Source organism: Martes martes (assembly GCF_963455335.1).
Source record: "Martes martes genome assembly, chromosome: 3".
NCBI classification, from domain to species: Eukaryota; Metazoa; Chordata; class Mammalia; order Carnivora; family Mustelidae; genus Martes; species Martes martes.
This window is the reverse complement of record NC_137890.1, coordinates 154,501,926-154,519,751: the sequence shown is the minus strand read 5'-3', so window position 1 is coordinate 154,519,751 and position 17,826 is coordinate 154,501,926.

The window sequence follows — 17,826 nt, the reverse complement described above, 5'->3', positions numbered from 1 at the left end:
CCTTGCGGCATGCGCTGGCACTCTCCGACGGCACCCACGGGGGCAACCCTGGTCTCCATCCTACACAGCGCTCTAGCGGGCAGAGTGGGCTTGCCCTCCCAAGCTGATGGCTTGGCCCACGGGAGGCACTGGCAGGAGTTCAAAGGGCGAGAGTGGAGAGAGGACAGGGTGTCAGCTCTCTTGGCCACTCCCCGCTGGGCTGTGGGGGGGCGTGGCTGTGGCTCCCTTGCCAAGACCACAGCTCCTGCCAGATGGTCACTCCACAGCCATGGCCAGTTCTTGGGATCGACCCCTCCCCCAGCCCCGGGGAGCTCACACCTTGCCGCTTTCCTGGAATGCTGCCCACTTCTTGTAAACAAGCCTCCAGCAGGCTCTCTTTGCTGGTCCCTTTTGAAAGTACCACTCAGTGCCCACCCCTGCCCCGCCACAAGCCCCCCCAGTGGGTGTGGAGCACAAAATGAATGAGTGACAAACTGCTCCTGGGGGTGAAGCCACCCGTGCCCCAGACAGCTGGGAGAGGAACCAGGCGAAGGCAATGCATGGACCTCAGGGCACGGGAGAGACCCCTGTGCAGAGTCCAGGAGGGGATGAGGCACAGAAGGGCGTGGAAGGGGACAGGGGAGGAGAGCAAGTTTGGATCACAGCAGCATGGGGCCACCTGTGTGACCACCCAGCCTCATCTTCTTCATCTGTGAGGTGGGCAGTGTCCACCTGACACGTGGTTGAAAGGCTCAGCCGAACACGGGCCTGGCCAGGGAAAAGAGACTGGTAGTAGCCAGTTCAGGGCTAGTTGGCAAGTAAGAGAGCCCTCGGGGCACATCGGCGCTCACACCAAATTTGAGTCAGAAACAGTAGCTGGGACCTGTCCCTCGTCCTCGTGACCCCTCCCCACAGGCTCGGGCCTCTCCACGCTGGAGCAGGGGGAGCTGTTGGGGACCTTCCTCAGCCCTCCTCCACGGGGGCCTCGGGGAAAGGACGGGCAAGAGCATACATCCCTGGGACGGGCATCCCCTCTGCCCGCCGGAGAGCTGCAGGCTGATCCGCTCCCACACCAGCTTCTAGAGCGCTCAGAGTCCCTACTTTAGTGTCTGTTCCGCACTTTAGCCCACGGTGTCCTGTCATTTCTTGCCCCTCGCTGGGCACCTGTAGTTTTCATCTGCTCAACCTTTCCCCTGTACCCTCTGCATCCTGGGCTCCGAGACCAGCTAAGGTCCACACGGCCCGCAGGCTCATCAGCACGTCCCCACATGGCTTCCCATGACTGGCTGTCCTCTTCCGCCTGAGGTCAACGCAGCCACGCCAAGCAGTGGTGGTTAATGTCTCAGTGGCCCCTTCTCTCCGAGTTGAGACCTGGGTTGTACCCTCTTCAGCTGGACCAGCACAACATCCTTCCCGCCTCCGTGGGACCCACCTGACAAGCGTCCGCCGTGTGCCAAATTCAGAGCTGGCGGTGGCACTACCAGGAATTGGGCGGAGAGCACCAGAAACTCAGCCCTCCAATCCCTATTCCCTGCCATGGCCAGGTTAACTGGGACCTTGACCTACTGACCTGCCATCACCCTGTCTCCTCGTGAGCTCCAGCCTTTCCTGGTCTTCCCCAAATGGCCTCCTGTTTTTCACAGAGCACTGTCCCTCCGTCTCCACACAGACCCACCTCCAGCTCCACCGAGTTTGCTTCTGCCCTCCCCCCACCTCCCCCCCACCTTCCCCCCACCTTCCCTCCACCTTCCCTCCTCCCTCCCTGTTTTCCTTCCCTCCCTCCTTCCTTTCCTCCTCCCTTTCTCCAACACTGCACAAAATCCATCTTTCACAGAAGGAAATTTCCCACAACCAGGTCCTGTTGTGTTATTGGGGTGACCATCTCCTTCCCTGTCCCTCTACTTTCCTGTGTCCTAGGGCCACTCCTCCTGCCTGTGAACCCCAGTTTCCCCAAATGCAGATTATCTGCACCCTTCTTTGTCCAAACCTTTCACACTGAGACTAACTAACCAAAGGGACCCTCACTTTTTGTGGCCATTTTGGTTCTTTGCCTAAACAAAGAGCAATTTTCTGCAAAGACGAATTCCGCATTCTCACCAGGTCATAACACTGTCATACTACAAACAGATTTCGCAATCATCAGTGTCCCGTCGTATCCCTTGTCACGTGGTCTCCTTGGCTGTCCTGCTTTCTGCTGAAGCCCCAGTACAAACCACAGTGACTCACACAGCAGACAATCTATTTATATTTGTTAAGTGAGTAAGCGGACGCTTTAAGATGAATCAGTGTAACCTGTCAGAATTATTAGAGAAGAAACCCCAAGCCCGAGCCTATGGGATGACAGACCATCAACTACGTCCTCTCCTGGGCAAGGACACACGGATCTGGCAGTCTGTGTGGCTGAATCCCACTGGCATCCGTCAGTGTCATCTGCTCTCATCTCTTACGAGACTCATGGGTTGGAAACGGCCTCACTTAATCTCATTTTAAATCAGTGTGCAGTCTTATTAAAAACAGAGATCTCACATTTATAAAATGCGTAGTTCTTCTCTATTCTGGTCTTGGTGTAATGCCTCAAAACAGAATCCAGTCTTCAATGCCGACACTCCTATCCGCAAAGCACTACCCTCCCTGCCCCAGGGCTGCCCGCGTTTCCCACAACTCCACGCTCTTCGGGACTTGAGGTCCCTCCATGCAGCAAAGGCAGGCAAGACGGGTGTCTTCATGCTGGTTCCATCCTATTGGCAGAAAATCAGTGGCGGGAAGGCATGATGGCTGAAGCCCTGTCTCTTCCAGCCCCCTGCTTCACCCCAAACTACGTACAGTCCTCACAGAACCCTCTCCCATCTCCACCCCGACTCTCGCTTCCTCTCACCACCAAAACCACATAGTTACTTCCCCTTCATCACCTCTATGTGTCCAAATACCATTGTAATGAAGACACGTATTTGCGAATCAAGGTAGATTCGTCTCATCCCATGGAATCAGAACATTTTATTTCGACCAACAGAATTTAATATTAAAGGTATTTCCAACTTGGCATGAACACATTCCAGATCTCAGAACCTTAAGGTAATGTAACATTTTTTAGAGCACGTCTCTCTCCTGGTTAGTGTCACCATGAAATAAGAGGCTGTCGTTGAAGCTAAGAGTGGGATGGGATGGGGCAAGGGGCATTTTATCATGCCCGGTCTCTCTCCAACCCTGGGACAGCCCTGATCTCTGCAGATCCGTGTGCCTCATGGAGCACTAGCTGGTTACCATTTGTGTCTTTTTCTTTTAAGTTTATTTATTTATAATCTCTACACCCAACGTGGGGCTCGATCTCACAATCCCAAAATCAAGAGTTGCAACCTTTTGCCAGTCATTTTCAGTCAACAGCCATAGAACCCTGAACAACACCCGTTGATAGCATCTTTTACATCAGGTATTGCATGATCTTGCTCGAGCTTCAACAACAGACACTTACTTCCTCACAGTTCTGGAGGCTAAATTCCAAGATCAAGGTAGCGGTAGCTCTCCTGAAGCCTCTCCCCTTGGCATGTAGTTGGGCACCTTCTCGCCATGTCCCCGCATGGCCTTTCCTCTATGCATGGGCATCCCAGCATCTCTGTGTGTCCAAACGTTGTCCTTTTCTTATAAGGACACCAGTCAGATTGTGTTAAGACCCATTCCAGTGGCCTCAATTGTAACTTCATTAGCCCCTGAAAGACCCCATCTCCAAATACTGTCACATTGTGAGGTACTGGGTGTTAGGACATCAACATGGAAATTTTGAAAGGACAAAAATCAGCCCATAATAGATATGATATTATCCTCTACCATGGTTTCAAATGCCAGCTTGCCACATTCAAATTGCATACCCTTGGGCAAATTTCTTAATCCTCCCTGAACCTCAAATACCACATCTTCCAAATGTAGGTGATGATCGCCATCCATTAGGACATAAGTAAGGATTCAATGAGATAATGTGGGCTAAATGTTCAGCACAGTGAATGGCACAAATTGGATGCTCAGGTAATGGAAGTCTCCTGCCCTTTGATCCTTTCCTCCCCTTCTCTGTATTTGCAGCTGGGAGCCCTGCCTGAAATTTCACAAAGAGGAGTTAGTGTTCATGGTAATGGTGACAACAGCTGGCATGACACATGCTTCTCCCGATCTCTTGGTTGCCAACCGTAATAGGACCCCCATGAGCTTCTCTGAGCTTCTGGTCCAGGACCATGAAGACTCAGAGGGAAGTTACTAATCTTTATTATGGTAAGAAACCTGTGTTTACATTCTGGGTCTGAAAAGGAAATATAAGCATTATTTTCATGTCTTTTTATAAAATGTTTGATGCTGAAACGTCTTGCCCGCTTAGAAGTCCCTGAAGGGCTACAGACGTATCTTCCAGTTGATTTTTGCTTTCCCACTTCCATCTACTATTTTTAAGGTGACTTTTCTGTTTTCAGTTTTCTTCTTCTCTTGGCTAAATAAATTTCCATAATTAACATATTTTCACTTAGCAGATTTATATTTATCATCATTACTTATGCCCATCTCCTTTTCTGCTTTTATAAACTGAGAAATGAGATTTTTTTCAACCGGTTAAACATTACTTTAAGACTTCTTTCAACCATACTTTTTTTTTTTCATTTTCACCCTGTTTCCTCCAACCTCCTGCTTTTGTTTTCCATTTACTTTAAAGGGACAGAGCACTCTGAGAAAAATCAAAATATCATTTTGCAAATAACAATTTCTCTTCCTCCCTTAACCAGTGAATGGAACTATATATGAAGTGTGTCCGCTTCTCAGAGTCTCTTTATCCATTTCATGTATTCAATCTTACTGCCACCTTGTAATAAATCCATTCTGCCTGGGCTCATAAGAGCTTCATTCATTCAATACATTTCTGCTTAAATGTCCTACCCAGAAGGGCTGCAGGATTCCTCTTCTTACATATGCAAATCCAATTTTGGCCATTGGTAAATGGACACACCTGCTAAATGACCACCTGGTCTTTCCAATGGCATTCACAAAAGACTCACCTTTAAGATGGTATAAAAGGGAAAGATGACCCATGCCTCCAGTGGAATTCTGTGCTAGAGGACTGCCAAGGCTCTGTCAAGCCTGGGGTTCTAGTAGTCTGTAAGATGCCTCATGCTCCAAAAAAACTGATGTCTTTCTTTGCCATGAGGTCTGTCCATAATCCACTCTGCTTTTATGGTCAATTACTGTCAACTTTCTAAGGTATGTAGCACCTTACTTTTCCTTCAGAAAGAACATGAGCCCATCAGTAAATTGCTTTGGCGCAAAGAAAATGAAAGCAAGGTGGCTATTATCTGGTCCCTTATCTACTCCAGTTTGTAAGTTAAAATAAAAGCCTTTATAAATAAAAAAATAAAGAGCATGAAAACAGTATTAAAATAACAATGGAAAAACTCAGCTTGGAAATGGAAATCTCTTGGCAGGGCTGGGTAAATCAGCAAGGCGAAACCAGAGTCCTGAAAATTAAGCCTCTGGGAGTTTTGCTCAGGACTTGAATAATTCTGTGTCTCCCTGAAGTGGCAGTTAGGGGGATATGATACCAAGTTCATAAACAGTATATCTTGTACTATCAGCCACAACAAGAGTATTTCTTCATACCATCCAACGTAGGTCTACGCATGCATGCCAATGACTTGTAATCCAGTTTTGACAGTCAAAATGTATTAAGTAAATGAATGAATGAATGAATAGCATGGTAGTATAAGAATGATTATATTCCTCTGTAGATGTGAGCCTGGGCCTTCATTTTATAGAATCCTAAGGTCTGTATCTTCTCATTCTTTTTTTTTAAGATCTTATTTATTTATTTGACAGAGAGATAGCAGAGCACAAGCAGGGGGAGCAGCAGGCGGAGGGAGAAGCAGGCTCTCTGCTGAGCAGGGAGCCCGATATGGGCTCGATTCCAGGACCCTAGGATCAGGATCTAAGCCGAAGGCAGACGCTTAACTGACTGAGCCACCTAGGTACCCTATATTTTCTCACTCTTGAAAAAAAGAAGAAACTGAGACCCAAAGAGATGATATGACTTGGATGATATCCCACTGGAGGAAAACACTATTCCTGTCCCCTAGTTTTCTGTTTCAACCACTCCATTCCCTTTCGTGTTGCCTTGCAAGATGGAGGAAGCCCTAACCAGAACATGTACACCTGGTTTCCTTAGTCAGTGAGTTATCTGGGGCAGAGATTCTTACTCCATCCGTACCAACTCTTTCCTCATTCTCCCAACGAGGAAGGAAAGCCTGCTGTGTCCCCTACCTCACAAGAGATGTGGAGGACAGGCCCTCAGATGAGCCTGTGGGTAGGATCAGGAAAAGCAAACCAACATTGAATACTGACATTATTTTACTAGCATTTTCTTCATTCGTGTCACTGAACACTACCTAAGGTCATATTTCTTCCTTAACTTTGGTACAGCTGGGTATTTATTAGGAACATTTCCTCCTAGGTGTCTCCGAATTCTTTGGTTCATGTTAAAAATCCTGGGTGATGGAAAGAATGTGGGTTGAGCAGTGAGTATTAAATTCTGCAGGTGTTGTGCCGTAACCTGGTGCACCAGAGGAACTACAAAGCAAAAACCGTGGGTGGCCGCAACCCCAACACGACCTCAGTGGCCAGCCACAGAAACACAAAGAATCTTGGAGGAAGTTAGATTTTGGTTACAGGCAGCCACAGGGAACTTGCTATCACAAGTTGCCGTACGGAAGTGTTGCATCTACAAAGAAGCAAATCTTCTTTGGGCCTGTGAGTCACTGTCCAAAATCATTACTCTCTTTTGAGTGCATGGGAAATTCAATTATCTGTTTATGCATTTTTCTTAAAATTCTAGAGGAATGGAGCACATACGAGGCATTTTCTTTCCTTCATTTCCAATCCTTTAGATCCCTTTGTCTTAGCTTATTGACATGGGCTTGTTATTGAGAAAGCCTGAATTCTTCCATGAGAATTCTAAACACTCCCAATGAGCAAAGCTGGCATAATTTGAGCAATCAAACATAGTAATATTGGGTTATAACCCAATATAAAATAAATATCCATGAGTCCATGCCGATGGAAATAAATGGTTCATTAAATAAACAAATGGGAGAGAATAGACAAATCTCCCATGGAGAGGAGTTCCAAGTAGTTGTGTAAATATTCTATCAAGGAGGGGGTGGCAGGCACAAACCCCCTACTCCATAAGTATGGACCACTCGTGGTAACTGTTTGACTAATACTCCTCAGAACTATCCATGTGTCAGCCAAGAGGCTCTTAAGGAGACATATAAGTAAATACAATATGGTATCCCACATGGATCCTCGAAGAGAGATGGGTAGGAGGTGTCTTGCTCATAGTGAAAAGCTGAGACCTAGCTGGTAGCTGTGAGGGAGAGGTGGGTTGAAAAAAAAAATCATCATTTTGCAAATATCTTGGTAAGGACTGGATGAGAAAAGAGTCAATAAGGGATATGCAAAATTTTGATAAAGGGCAAAATATTCTGTGGATGATGGACAAACAGGTTCTAAAGTTTATATAGAAATTGAAAAGACTCAAAATAACCAACACAGTCCTGAAGAAGAAGAACCAAGTTGGAGGACTGATATTACCCGACTTCAAAATTTACTGTAAAGCCATGGTACTCAAGACAGTGTGGCATTAGTGGAAGAAAAGACAGATAGGTCATTGGAGCAGAACAGAATGCCCAGAAATAGACCCACATACATGTCACCAACTGATCTCTGACAAAGGAGCAAAAGCAGTTCAGTGGAGAAAGGCTCGTCTTTTCAACCCAGGATGCTGGGACAACTGACCTCACAGGCGAAATAATGAATCTAGACACAGACCTTCCACCAGAATGAATCGCAGACCTAAATGTAAGAAGCCAAACTGTGAAATGGGAGGTGATCTGTGAGGTCATGATGTGTATTTATTAATTTACAATGATGATAGTTATTAAATGGAATGGTGTCATCCATCATGAAACAAACAACAGCATTTTCTCTTTCTAGGCTGATCTGCATAATAAATGTGTTGGAACAGGAAGGAACGAAGGAAGGAAAGAAGGGGAAGGGGTGCAGGATTGAAGGGAGGCGCGGAGGGAGGAAGGGGCAGGGGAAAGGGGCGGTGAGAGGTGGGGGGTGGGCCTGGTATCTGGGAAAATCTGGAGGTCTTCTTCTCACTGCAGGCTTGACAAGCCAAGCCCCAGCCAGTCTGTAGCTCTTTAGCCCAAACCTAAAAAAGCCTAGTGCCATGGAAGGGCATGTGTTCCTAGGTCTTACGATAAACCTAAGAGCCCAAAACTTCCACCCTAGAGAGTGGGTGTGAACCAGGAGCAAGACTTTCCCTAATACGGAGTTTTCCTGCTCTGAGACTCCCATACTCTGAAGTTCACAATGAGCGAGGACTTGGGAAAAAATCATCGCAAAACACGAACCTACGTGAGCATGCTTTGGAGACAGTGTCTGTGGCCCCTCTCAGATATTCACAGGGGTTCTTGATGCTTCCACATTTGCCTCTATTTCCTTCTCGGACTTGTAGATAAAGGATCCAATCCCCTCCCCGCAGACCATTGATAATGACAAGAACCCATGCGAACAGCGTAGTGAGCAAGAGCATTTGATGGAACCACAGGAAGGGCTCCAGATTATTTCCAGGGCTTTTTCTGTATGTAAGAAAGAAATCTGGGGCCAATTAAGTACTTCTTTGGTAGAGGAAATGTAGTCGTTTTGTGTGTGTTTCTGCTGTGAAGGGCCTGTTCATTATACAACCCTCGTCCTTCGCCTGCGGGCCAGTGCTACCCCATGCATATTATAGCCCACTTTTTTCTAGAACCAAGCTTTGGTTTTCTGAGCTCACCTTTTCTCATTTTTAATTCCTGCTAAGAATGAAGCCTTTTGAGATGACAGTTCTGATGTTGAAATCAGAAGTTATTTTTAGGAACTGGGTTACAGATTTTTTTTTTTTTTTGATCTGGGATGTTTCATGAAAATTGTAGTGTTTTAATCTCTTTAAAAAAATTTTTGGGAAGCCAGGCTTTTCTGGGGAATGTATACATTTCAGAGAAGGGATGAACGTTTTCCAGACAAAGGTATACTCAGGATAAAACCATGGTACAGGGGGCACCTGGGTGGCTCAGTCAGTTTAGCATCTGGTTCTTGATCTCAGCTCAGGTCTTGATCTTAGATTTGTGAGTTCAAACCCCTCATTGGGCTCCACAAAAAAAAAAAAAAAAAAAAAAAAGCCACAACAACAACCAAAAACCAAAAATCAAAAAAAAAAAAAAAGCCACAAAAACCAAAAATCAAAAAACCAAAAACAGCACAGAGTTGTCCAGATGCCAGGAGCCTCTAAGAGTCTAACCTGCTTTATTTCTTCATCTTTGCTGACAAACAGGGACTGTGTTTCTTGTCCACACACTTGGCCTGTAGAGCAAGCTTTCTCCCTTACTTGAACACATGCCAAGCTTGACTGATTAACAGCATCTTAGCAGGATTTTTCCTGTTCATATTTTGCATTTGCTCCTAAAACACCAGTATGATAACAAGGATTTTTGCTCTGAATACTTACTTATATAGTCAATGATTAACTCCATGTTGTATTTAAAAAGTGCTTGTTGGAATCAGGCATGGCCTCACATTTTTAAGGTGGAAGGCATCTGGTAATCTTCTCCCAATATATACAGGGAATTCCGGGTTTAGGTGCTCTTGGTCAAAGATGGACTAAAGCCCTCTGTTTGTTATCCATTACTGTGTAACAAATTATCCTTCATTCAGCAGCCTAAAACCATATGCATTTACTATATCACAGTTTCTGTAGGTCAGGATTCTGGACACGGCTTAGCTGGGTCTTCTGCTGAGCGTCTAACAAGGCTGCCATGGTGTGAGCCAGGGTTTCATCAGAAATCTCCAGTAGGGAAGGATCTCCTTCTGTGTTCATGTGATCATTGACAGGAATCAATTCCTTACAGGTTGTGGGACTGAGGGTCTCAGTATCTTGAGCCCCCCGCCCCACTATCAATACCCTTAATAAGATAGCCCCAGAGGGAGACATGTCCTCCTCACTCTGTGGTAACCTTGGGCATCTCTCTGTCCCAAGTACAATGACTGTACCAGGCTCATTCATCTCACCTTCAGGTACATAATCTTCAGTGAGCCATGAAGAGAGAAAGGGCAAGTCTGGAATAACTGGCATCCTGGCCAGGGGAGGACTCTGGCCAAAGGGCATATCCAAATTCCAGTTCCATTGATGCAAGTCTGAAAGCACTAACCTGACCTCAGGATGAAAGATCCCTTTACTAGCCCCAACAGGGACAGTAGAGCCCAGGCATAGCCTTTGGGGTTTCACTATAAGGGTGACTTTATACCCCCAAGCTTGTGGAAACTGGACATATTGGTTACAATGGCATTCTTTGGCTTTTGTCTAATAGTTAGATCTCCAGGCTTCCCAATGGAGCTCAGTCTCTTGTTTATATTGATCTCTGACTCCATGCTAGAAGGGCATGTGGTCAATTTCTTCCTCGCCAACTGTTCACCAGCCTCCCAAAGAAGGACTATTTGGGTGCTCATGTGAAAGTACTTGGGCTGTAGACTCCAGTTCCAAACTCTGTCTCAGCTTCAGCCCAGATGGGACTTTCAGAATAAGCATCTGAATACCTTACTTGATACTTTTCAAAACTTCCATTAAAAGTATCATTTTCAGGGACGTCTGGGTGACTCAGTGGGTGAAGCCTCTGCCTTCGGCTCAGGTCATGATCTCAGGGTCCTGGGATTGAACCCCGCATCAGGCTCTCTGCTCATCAGGGAGCCTGCTTTCCCCTCCCCCCGCCTGCCTCTCTGTCTACTTGTGATTGTTTTCTATCAAATAAATAAATAAAATGTTTTTTTTTAAAAGTATCATTTTCAGCCCAACCTAGAATGGAAATAAACAAGAGTTCCTAATAAATTCCATGTTTAAGCAACTTGAAAAACAAATTCTATTCATCCACTACAAAATGACGGGAGAGAAAACCCTTCTAATGAGGCTTATGAGGCATCAGCCCTTCTGCATTGATTTTACTTATAAGGAATATTAAGTTACCTTATAAAACGCGAGTGATCATTCCGAATACATTCATGCAGTCACTCAACAAACAGTTACCAACACTGTATTCCATGTTCTTCCCTAGGTACTGGGGATGCAATGGCAGGAAAATAAATGAGATTTTAAAAAATCCTGGAATCCTGGAATCACAAGAATTGTAGGAGGGAATTAGATAGCTCAAGTTATTTTCAGGGATGTTGAAAGGACAGGTTAATACACATCAATTTTCCTTAAAAATCATTCTTAGATCAGCAGTAATACATTTTTAATGATGCAAGAGTCTTCCAAATGTGACATAGATAGGAAAGCCTTATTATGCTCATATTCATATTTCCTATTAAATATTCTAGGTGAAATTACTCTTTCACCTGCCTCTCCATTGTCTTTGCAAATAAAACAATTAGGGTTGAAAATATCAAGATAGTGTTAAGGAATTGCTAACACTGCCTTTTCAGAAACAGCCCGATACCTTGGGCCCCTAGGCTCTGTGCCTTCAGAAGGAGGCCCCACCTGGAGTTGAAGTCTCTGTGGCCAATGTCTTAGAATTCTTAATAGTTTTCTCTTTGAATTTATGTTTTATGAGTGATGTGCCATGGGACAATGGAATATGCACTGGGGTCCTAGAGCCTCAGCTCAGCTCCAACCCCCTCTACCTCTCCTCTACCCACCACCCATTCTCAGCCACCTTCTTCACCGACAACAGCAACTATAACTGGGGACCTGGGCATGGGTGGGGGCAGACAGCAGGTGCACCAAGGCACTGAGTCTAGGGGCAGGGCTGAGAAACCTGGGGAGAGTCCATCTGCATCTCCGACATTAAATAGCAAATAAAAACCACCATGGCAGGTAGAGAGAAAACCCGCAGAAGAAAGGAAAAGCTTTTCTTTTGTGCTTTGAACAGAGTTCTTGGGTGTTCATGTGGCACGGGATGATGTAGCTGGCCCTGGCCATTAGTGCCTCAAACTCTATTCCCAGCCTCACTTGTGGTTTAGAGGTGGCCAGCCCTGCCGATTTGCCAAATGGAGCTCCCTGCAAGCTAGAAACATTTGTCTTAGTCATTGTTAATTTCCCAATATAGAGCAAAAAACAGGTGTTCAGCAAAACCTGATAAAGGTAACTCATTAAAGCCCATTATGTATTTGTATGCTTACTAATTATTGCTAATGTATTACTCAGGTCTTGTATCATTTTTTCTGTTTGATCTGTTGAATCATGAAAATGATATGTGTTCTCCAGTATATCGTCTGTGAAATTTTCCTTTGATTATCAGACACTTCCTGTATTAGACAACTGTGTTTGGTTCATAAAGGTACATGACATTTGTTTTTGGTTTGTACCTTTTGTTAATGTAAACATTTCTTTCTAGGGGAGAATATTATTCAGACTTTTAAAAGATGGAACTCTCCAGGGGTGCCTATGTGGCTCAGTCGGTTAAACCTCTGACTCTCGGTTTTGGCTCAGGTTGTGGTCTCAGGGTTGTGGGATCAAGCCCTGAGACAGGCTGGGTGCTCAGCACAGAGTATGCTTGAGATTCTCTCTCTCTCTCTCTTGCTCCCTCAGTTCCTCCCTGTACTCTCATGCTCTCTCTCTAAAATAAACAAATAAAATCATTTTTTTAAAAAAGACAGAAATCCTTGGTTAAAGGGTTCAAAGTGGCAGATATGTAGGATGAATGGGTCTAGAGATGTAATGTACAACATATGATTGAAGTTGCTAATACTGTATTGAATATCAGAAATTTGCTAAGAGAGTAGATTTCAAATGATCCCACCACACATGGAAAATAACCAGTAACTCCAGGAGGAAATGATGTGTTAATTAGCTTGACTCTAGCGAGTGTTTCACTATGTACAGCTTTACCAAATCACATACACTTCAAATGTATGTGATTTCCTTTTAAAAACATAAAATGAGGAAGTCCTGGTATTTGCAACAACATGGATGAACCTGAAGGACATCATGCTAAGCAAAATAAGCCAAATGCTTTCCAAACAGCCTTCTGGGAGGTCAGGGCAAATTGAGGGATGCTGGTGCTTGAAATAAACCTACGGTGCACATTGGGAAGGTAGAGACAGGTGAGTTCCCCCGATCGGCACTCTCTGTTCAGCATGAACTTTTGGATGCTGATTCTTCCTGGGGTCAGCTGTAAGGAGAGGGATGCTTACCAGGGCAGAAGATGGTGATTAAACAGCCCTTGTGGCCAGCATGGTGTCTTTCTGTGTTACTCAGAACCCTGCCTGATGGTTGCCGCCCCAGCTGGGACCATCTGATTCCCACGGCACCAGCTGCAGCTGCCGAGCTCCACCGACACTGCTTGACTTCCAGCCCCTCAGGGATGCTGAGACCACAGCTACCTGACATCAAGATGACCCATCTGCTTCAAAACATAATAAGCAGAACAATTATAAACAAAACAGCTGCTTGAACAACTATGGTTCGTTTCCCCCTTCAACAGCTTGTTTTGTCCACTGACAACACTGGAAAGAGCCTTCCCAGAAAAGAACAGGTTTTTCTGGGCTCAGAATGACGTCCTGGATGAGGGTGATTGACACCTCCATGGGTCTTGGATGGGCAAGGATATAATTAAGGAGCCAGCTGATGCGGGCTGACAAATCCCCCTCTCGCTGTAGAAGGCTGATGCACGGAATCAATCTCATTCCTGGTGTTTCAGCCAGCCTCTGAATTAAACCGTTGCCTTCATTTGCCCTCTTTGTCACCATCTGCTTTCCATTGCATTGTTTTGACCTGAGTCCCAACAAGCTGCCATTTAGGCCTTGGTAGGTTATCTATGACGGGTTTGCTGAGGACTGTTAGTAATCTGGAATTTATGTCATTCATTGATTTGTTGTTGAATAAAATAAAACCCGCTTATGGTCCAAACAAGAGAAATAATTCAGGAAGAGTGCTCGTGAAAGGCAGCAAATCCCACTCCACTCCTTTCCCACCGGCTCTTGCTCTGGACACAGCACCATTCAACTTTCCATTCCTCTTGTCCAGTGGTTCTTCCTTGTGTCTAAATACCACATGTCTACCGTTCAGTTCTGACTTATCCACCCATAAACTGCTGTTGGTGATCTGTCATGACATGTCTTGGTACACCGACACCCCGACTTCCCTGCGTCCGATAATGCTACGTCCCCACTTTTAATCGCCTTCACAGACGTTGTGCCACCACGATCCTCGAACACTCCTAATCTGTCTCAGTGTCTGCCTCCCAAGGACCTGATCCACGCATTTGGACACGGGGTATCAGAGAAAGCCGGGGAAGATGAGGTTAGAGTAGGTGACTCAACCCCGAGACCTCAGTTCTCACCCCATTAATTTATGAATCCATCAAAATGCCAGTACAAATATCGACAAGTAGTTTTGTGAAGTTAAAAAGTTGAAGCTGATGTCCGTGTGGAAAATGAAACATGAAAGAACGCAAGGGAGACCGAGGAGGGAAATGTAGGATGGGCTCCAGCTTTTCTTGTCAGGAAAACATCCTAGGAGGCCTCCAGAAGTAAGGCAGTGAATTGATAGGCAGGTGGAATAGAATTTTAAAAATCCCAAAATAGACCCAAGTACATATGGAAACTTAGTATATAGTAAAGATATTCTTTCAAATCAGCAGAGTGGAGACAGATGTTTCAATAAATGGCACGAGGCCAACTAGGTAACCATTTGGGAAAAGATAAAATTAGATCCACACCTCCCACCATATGCAAAAATCAAGTCCAAGGCCACCAAGGGTCTGAATGAGGAAACGTGAAGGTGTGTACATGCTCTGTGCAAACAGGGGTGAATTCTCTTTAGCCTGAGGGTAGGAAAGGCTTGTGGTTATGATCCCAAAGGGAAAAACAATAAAAGTAAGGAGTGATCAACTTGACTCTATAAAGATATATTTTAAAAAGCTTTTGTACAGGAAAAAAAATCATCATAAGGAAAGCTAAAAGACAGTGACATCTGGGGGATGTATTCAAAATACTTATTAGGGATAAAGGGTAATATCTTCAATATAAAGATTTCTTTAAAATGGAGAGGTAAATAACCAAAAAAATAGAAAAATGGGCAAAAGATACAAGCAATTCACAAAAAGATATAAAAATGGCCAAGAAACATGAAAATATCTTCCTTCTCACTCCTAATAAGAGAAATGTAAATTAAAACAACAGAGAGGTTCCATTTCTCACTTATCAGATTGGCAAAAATTCAGAAGCCTGACAACACGTTCTGTCAGTGAAGCTCTCTCCTGTGTTGCTGGTGAGAACATGAGTTAATACAACCCTTTTCAAGAGGCATTTGACAATATCTGGCAGCACTGCATATGTGTTTGTCCTGTGATCTAGTAATCTGACCTATGAAGACAAGGTGATTCACAGCAGCGACAGTTATAATCAGAGGCTATCCAGTCATTCTCACCTAAGAGAGTGGACGAACAACCATGGGGCATCCTCATGGTGCCTAGAGTACTGTGCAGCTGTCCAAATGATGGTAAAGCTCAAATGATATGGAGGATTCCCAGGAGACATTAAGTTAAAAACAGAAAGGCCAAGTGCAAAAGAGGACTAAGGTATGCTACCGCCTTTGTAGGAAAAAAGAAAGAATAAGAAAATATTTCTGTATATTTCTGTTCACTTGTGCAAAAAGATAAACCAGAAACTGATGGCACTGGTCTCCCCAAGATAATGTGGTGAAAGGATGAGGAAGGGGGGGGTACCCATGAGTCTAGTGCTGACTTTTGGAAGCACACTAATGTCTCCTAGACTTAAAATCAGTAAGAACGAGACCAGCGCTAGTGGTGAAGGGCACAGGGAACTTACCTTACAAATGAACTTTATGATGTGGTTTCAAATGAATGGCATAACCACACTGAAGGATCAGGAGAGAGAACAAACCCAAGTAACATTTCAAAACAATATTTTGACTCTGTGCCTTATGCCAGAGACAGAAAGAACAATAAACAGAAATTGAACTCTAACTATAAGGTTTGGTTTTCTCAGTAGCATAGGTTAGCATTTCTGAAACCATGTATTTTAGCTTTGAGGAAATAAGCAAGTGTACTGTGGATCAGGGGAGCCAGATATTGCGTCCAAGAAGAAAATTAAAAATATGGAAAGAAGGGGCATCTGGATGGCTCAGTTGGGTATGCATCTGACTCTTGATTTCGGCTCAGGTCATGATCTCAGGGTCATGAGATTGAGCTCTGCACTGGGCTCCATGCTCAGCGGGGAGTCTGCCTGAGATTCTCTCTGTCTCCCTCTCCCTCTGTCCCTCCCTCCCTGCTCTCTCTCTCTCTCAAATAAATAAATTAAATATTTTAAAAATACACAAAGAATAAAGATTAGAGTGATCCCAAAGTGATGTATTGGTATGAACACAAGGCTTTAAAGACAGGAGGGAGGGAGGGAAGGAGTGAGGAGGGAAAGAAATAGGTAGATAGATGATGGATAGATAGATAGATAAACAGATGGATAGATATTGACATATTCCTTTTTCTTTGTCTTCTGAGAGGTCATAGACTCAATGATACCAAATGGTAATAAGCACCTATCACTTCAATCTTGGTTTCTAAAAACCATTCCCCAATAAAGAAAACCAGGGTTTCTTGAAGAAATAAATGGTTGGTTTGGGGTCTGAAGACAGAAAAGACCTTGAAGAAGAATGTGAAACATTGTTGCACCTGAAGATAAGGATTGCTCCAAGAATTATGGGCATGTGTCAAAGGACATAGGAGCACCTAGAAGGCACACAGCCGGTCAAATCTGGGACAAATCGAGTATCAAAACAAATAATGACAAAATACTGATGGATACAAACAAAGGGAGAAGAGACAAATTTCCTAACAGTACAATGCCAACTAATACATGCAAAGAAATCATGAAATTGGAAAAAATCTCCATTGGGAGACCATCGTAATAAATACTGACTTGGAATGTGACCAGCAACTTTGATAACCACATGTGATCATCATGATGGGACCAGAGCACCGCCTAACCTAAGAGAGATGATGACTTCCAGAGAAGTACCAGACCAAGCAGGCTGGTCGCTTGTGAGAATGCAGATTGGGATGGAGTTTACGCTGATCAGGGAACAAGAGATTTATTTGTTCCCTAGGCATTCGGTTTCCCTTCAGCCCCCTCCCTGTTAGCCACATCAAGCAGGACACCAGCACAGGCCTGAGAAAGGCAGGCATACACTTAGTAGGAGCTGCTAGACTGGCAGAATCCCTTTGCCGTCTAAGCCTCGGAAGCAAGCTGATGGGGAGGAACGTGGTCTTCTTCTGCAAGCCAGTGGGTTGGCCGGGCTTCAACAGTGCAGATTCTTCCCTTCCTTGGAGACAGCCCTTGGGATCATTAGCACGAGCAAACTTGCTTTTTCAAGAATCATGCAATCACAGCTCTCAGCTCAAAGGCTCTGAGCCCTGCGGGGTCTCCTGTGAGTTTCAACATTTTTATTACATTGGATGTTCCTTGTCATCGTTCAGACGGAACCTATCAAGACAGTCCTGGGGTGGGCACCATATGGTTACCCTCCCCATCTCGGAGTGACACTAAGGAGAATAATGACATTCTTCCAGATCTGACTGGATCATTTTAATCACATACACCATACGCCATCCCGCTGCTAATCCCAGCTCCGGGCTTCCCGCGTCCTGAAGTCAGCCTAGTAGGGAATTCGATTAACGAGGCACCCTTGAGGAATAGCTCGCTCCCTTCATTACAACTGGGAAAACAGAGAAATGGAAATTTTAAGTTCTGCTCCACAACCTTTGTGTCTCACAA